Source organism: Panthera onca, chromosome A2 (genome assembly GCF_046562875.1).
Source record: "Panthera onca isolate mPanOnc1 chromosome A2, mPanOnc1 haplotype 2, whole genome shotgun sequence".
NCBI classification, from domain to species: domain Eukaryota; kingdom Metazoa; phylum Chordata; class Mammalia; order Carnivora; family Felidae; genus Panthera; species Panthera onca.
The window spans coordinates 128,212,599-128,218,598 of NC_138340.1; positions in this window are offsets into that span (position 1 = coordinate 128,212,599).

Below are 6,000 nucleotides of genomic sequence, written 5' to 3' on the forward strand. Positions count from 1 at the left end.
TTTTTTTTATAAGAAACACATTTCGTAGGTAAAAACAAAGATAAGCTAAAAGTAAAAGGATGAAAAATAATATGCAAACACCAATCACACAAAAGAAACCTGGAGTAAATATAAGATTATATAGATTTTAAAACAAAGAAAATTATTAGAAATAGATACAAAGGCTACATAATCACAAGGGTCAATCCACTAAGAACAAGAAGACATAATTCTAAATGTGTGTGCATCAAACAACAGAACTTACAGATATATTAAGCAACAATCAACACAACTCAAAGGAAAATAGAAAAGTCTGCAATTATAGTGGGAATCCTCAGGCCCCTTCTTTCAAAAAAGAAATAAGTAGCTGGAAAATCAGCAAGGGTGTAACCAACCAACATCTAATTGACATTTGCAGCTCACTACTTCAAACACTTGTAGAATATTTATTCTTGTAGCATGCTTATGGAACACTCACAAATAGGCCATATCCTTGGTTATAAAATAAACCTTGACATATGTAAAATAATATCATACATAGTATGTTCTCTTTCCATAAAGGAATCAAACTAGAAATTAATAACAGAAAGACATCAGATAAATCTCCAAACATGTGAAATGTGAAAATTAAATGATGTACTGCTATAGAATTCCTGAATAAAAGAGTAGATCTCATGGGAAATAAACCACCACCACCAGCACTGAATTATATATAAATAAAATACAACATATGAAAACTTGTGGGATGCACCAAAGCAATGCTTAAAGTGAAATTTACAGCACCAAATGCTCATTTTAAAAAGTGAGAATGTCTAAAAACAATAATCTCAGTTTTAACTTCAAGAAAGTGAAAAAAAACTAAAATAACTCTGAAGCAAGTTAAAGGAAAGAAATAAGAGCAGAAGTGAATGAAACAAAATGTGAGTAAAGAAAATAATTGAACTTAAAGGCTGGTTCATTAAAGAAATAAATGAAATTGATAACCCTTAACAATATTGATGAAAGGAAAAAGAAGATACAAATTACCAATATGAAGAATACAAAGAGGACATATTACCGCAAACTCTGAAGATATTGGAAGGATAATAAGAGAATTACAACTCTACACACATAAAAATTAACAGCTTAGATGGAAGGGACCAATTCTTTGGGAGGAAAAACTACCCAAAGTAACTCAAATGGCATAGGTAATTTGTATAGTTCTATAACAATAAAATATTTTAATCCACAATTTAAAAAAAAGGCCTGAAATGGGGCGCCTGGGTGGCGCAGTCGGTTAAGCGTCCGACTTCAGCCAGGTCACGATCTCGCGGTCCGTGAGTTCGAGCCCCGCGTCAGGCTCTGGGCTGATGGCTCGGAGCCTGGAGCCTGTTTCCGATTCTGTGTCTCCCTCTCTCTCTGCCCCTCCCCCGTTCATGCTCTGTCTCTCTCTGTCCCAAAAATAAATAAAAAACGTTGGGGAAAAAAAAAAAAAAAAAAAAGGCCTGAAAAAGTAATTTCCAGACCTAGAGGATGTCACTGGGTTTCATATTTAAATAAGAATGAAAACAAAATTTTTACATCTCTTTTAAGAAAAGAGAACAAATTGGCACTTCCCAAGTAATTTTATGAGGCCAATGTTGCTTTAATACCAAAACCATTGTATGTATATACAATTATGTATATACATTTATACATACAATTATATATACACATTTATATGTACAATTATATAATTCTATGCAATTGTACAAATATATACAATTGTATATAATTACTTAATTGTATACAAATTGTGTATATATATAACATATATAGCACAACATATGTAATATATATAACAACAAAATGGGGTGCATTCCAAGAATACAGGGTTTCCATATTCAAAAATCCATCACTGTTATCCACCATCGTTAACAGACTAAGGGAGAAAAATCGCATGGTTTTATCAGTGCAGAAGAATCATTCAGCAAAACCCTATTTAAATAAGAACTTTCAGCAAATAAGAAGTGAAAGGAAATTTCTTCAGTCTTATGGAGAATGTCTCTAAAAAAACTTCTGGGTAACATCATACTTAACAGTGAAACACTGATGTTTTCCCCCTAAAATCAGGAAGAAATGAATGATGTCTAATGGAAAGCTGAGACAGGGCATTAATATAAGAGAAATATAGAATGATTAGAACTGATATTTAAGCTATACTTAGAGATAAAGATTTAAATTACGTTGTGATTTTTATTAGTGTACTCTATTCTGTATCAGTACTTAAGCAGCTTCTTGATAATTTAATTAATGAATTTGATTAAAAATATAATAAGTTCATATATCTTCCTTACATTTGAAGGATGGCATTTAGCTTCCAAACTTTGATTATTGCTCATTTATGTCTTATACTAGCTGTAGATTCAGACTTGAATTTTTCTATTTCCCAAGTGTAGTATGAACATTTTCTGCAAGTTCTATTGCTGCATCCTTCAGATTGGAGATTTTGGTAGTTCACATTAACTTTGAATACTCATTATAAATGTCCTTTGAGATTTAAATGTCTGTTTCTTATTTGACTTAACCAATAACAGCAGTTTCTGCTTTAGAGATTTATGGTTAATGAGGGAATAAAGTACAATGTAAATATGAAAATAAGGGCAAATACTCATGCACTAGATGCATAATGACTACCTAAAAAGAAGATACAAATTTTAGAGGAAGGCTCATTTATTATATGATACCCAACAGTGACATGTGAGGGTATTATAGAAAAACAGCTTGGCTGTGTGTAGGTGAGGGTAAACATAATGTTTACAAAAACGCAAATTGTAAAATTTGTTCGTTACTAAGAATGATCTCAGAACTATATACATAATGATTTGGCACTTCATTTTGTATCTACTTAATTGTTTTGTTGTTGTTGTTGTTGTTGTTGTTGTTGTTGTTTTGCTTCTATTTTACAGGAGAGACAGTAACCAGAATTGTAAAGGAAATGAATTTATCTTTAGACATAATTTAAATTTGTGGTGGGCATTACTTGGAAATTAATGTACTATTTTTATATTCTGAGAATGAGATTGTTTTTATTTGATGCATTCAGCCCTACATTTAATAGTAATTTAGTGAAATGGCCAACAAAACCAAACAAGAACAAAATAGATAAATTAGTTTTTGTTGTAGGTGGAAAATTAATGAACAGAATTGTTTTATATTAATGTGTTTTTTCCTTTTTGCATTTTCTTTTGATGTTGAAAAGAACTAAAACAAAACAAAATTACCCTTTTTAGAGTGAACTCTGATATAATTTCATGTAAATTGTCAAAGTAAATTCTGCTATAGTCCAGACTTCATTTTTTCCCCCTAATGATGCCTGTTTCTGTAAAACTAGCTTGCTAGAGCTCTGGTGAGCAATAAAGCAGGCTCTTTCTCCTGCTAGAATAATGAATTCTTATGGCAAATCAGAACTCATTCTTCCCACCTTTTTTCATCCTCTTGCGAAGTCACCTGTTTCCTGGGCCGCACTTTTGTTCAGCATCTTTGGCACTGAATTTGGCCAATTTTCATTTCATATTGTGTTTGGGACTATTTGAGTTTCTGCCTCCAGGAAGTAACAAAGTCTGAAAATTGAAGCTATTCTCAAATAATGTTTAAAAAAATCTAGAATCATAGTCTTAAAATTCTCTCACTGAATATAGCTGTAAAATTATAGATTAACACAATAATCTGAAAAACAAATTGCATTGAGCTAAAGTAAAATTCTCCCTGATTGAAGCAATGCATTTTTTTTCTTAAAAAGAAATACAGATTATTAAAGGTGGGGTTGAAAAAAAACAAAGAACTCTTTACTTGTTGTCATTTTTATTATTATGTGTCTGATTGTGATTATCACAGTGGGTCTGAGTTAATGACCAAAAACTTGGTTACCAAAATGCCTCAAAAGCTGATATTGGCTAATATTGACTCTTTGAATGTTGGCTTATCATTCTGTGTAAAGGACAACACATAAAAACAGTTATGTCTGATTTTGTTATGTATAATTTTGTTTCCTCTTTTTTCTCTCTTTTCTCTGTATTCTTTGTGAATACATACAATTGTGAATACATAAATTTTGTATTCTGTTCTAACTGCAATATTTTTTCCTGATTCTACCCATAAACATGATATATTTTTTCATCATTATGTAGGAAAAGTAAAGCTTTATCTATCTGACCCAGTCCTTCTTGGCTCCAGGACAAAAATTTGGTCCTCTTGGCTTTGATCAAACCAGAATAATAGTCTAACAGCAGTATAAGGAAGTAAGTGAACTGCATTGCTGGCAGTTATGGATTCTGCTTACAAAACTTTCTTCATTCTTTTTCCTTTAGATTTGGAACTCAGGTTCTGAGTTGATCTGCAACATCTTAGACTGTCTTGGCTGCATGCCAGGCATGCATTTCTCATGACAACTCATGAATGACTTCTCTAGCCCGCTGCCTCAAAGACTTTGTCTTTTCTGCCTCTGTTGCGCTCTTTGTCTTTCTCCCTGCCTTTCTAAAAATTATTTTTATTTTTGAATGGTTATTTACAACCTCTGCTTTGCCTCCTTTCCAAGACCACCCAGAATGTTTGCAGATTTCATAAAGGCTTACCATCCCCTTCCCGCAAGTGTCTTATAATCCTCATTGATTAGTTTGTTTTCTCCTTAATGCCACAATTATACATAACTGATATAATCTAAGCTTTACATGCTATGATGAAAAGATGTCAAATTTATACTATTATTTAAAAATCTCAGTATGCCTAGTCTCTACCTGCTTATCTACTCTAACCTCACTCACTTTCCAAGATCATTCTGTACTTCTCCATATGCCACTAACATTGTAATATATGGATGTTCTCCTACACTGTGGTGGAGGGGTTTTGTTTGTTTTATTTTTATTTTTTAAAGTTTATTTATTTATTTTGAGAAAGAGAGCATGCAAGCAGGGGAGGGGCAAAGAGAGGGGGGGAGAGGAAGAATCTCAAGCAGGCTCCTCATTGTCAGTGTAGAGCCAGATGTAGGGCTTCAACTCATGAACCCAAGATCATGACCTGAGCCAAAACCAAGAGTTGGATGCTTAACTTACTGAGCCCTTCAGATGACCCTTGTGTGTGTGTGTGTGTGTGTGTGTGTGTGTGTGTGTGTGTGTGTGTGTTTGTGATGAAACGGTTTTAAGGTCCTTGAGGGTCTTTAAACTTCACTAGGGTAGGGACCATGATATTGTTTTTTTTCTTAACTGCTGTATCATCAGTGCCTACCAGATTTCTATTCTTAGTAATAATTCATTAAATACCTGGTGAATGTTTGAGTTTTTGTTTTCTAGAGTCTCATCTGTGTGGGGTGGTCTTCATAGCTGGAAAGTAGAACTAGTGAATGTATGTGCATCCCTTGGCTTCCTGAGCTGCACTGTCATTTGCTATTCACAGTAGGGGCTTCTCATGATGGCAGAAGTGTGTGTGTGTGTGTGTGTGTGTGTGTAAAATATCGTATTTGCTCTTGTCTACATGTCTACTTCCTCTCTACCTCTGTAATTTTATTCTTGTCTGAAGAGTCAGTCACTGTAGCCCCACTGCCATTCCACAATTTTCTTCCTTAAGGACTTTGATCTCAATGATCATATTGCAGAAGTATTAATTTTATTGGGTTCTTTTATTTTTTTAATGTTTATTTATTTTGAGAGGCAGAGAGCAAGCAGGGGAAGGAGAGAGGGAGAGGAGAGAATCAATCTCAAGCTCTGTGCTGTTAACGAGTGATGAGATCTCACGAACCATCAGATCATGACAAGAGTCCAGTGCTTACCCATGGAGCCAAAATCATGGATTGGGTGCTTAACCAACTGAGCCACCAAGGCGCCCCTATTGTGTTCTTTTAATAAGGATCTTTAAAGCCTGTGGAAGGAGTTGAGGTGAAATACTGCTTAGAACATTGAAAGCCTTTTGACAAAACTGCCAATTGAAATTAAAAATGACTACTATTCTGATTTTTCCTATTTAAATCCATCTGTTCCTCAAATTAAGATGCTTTAAGTTTCTAACAAT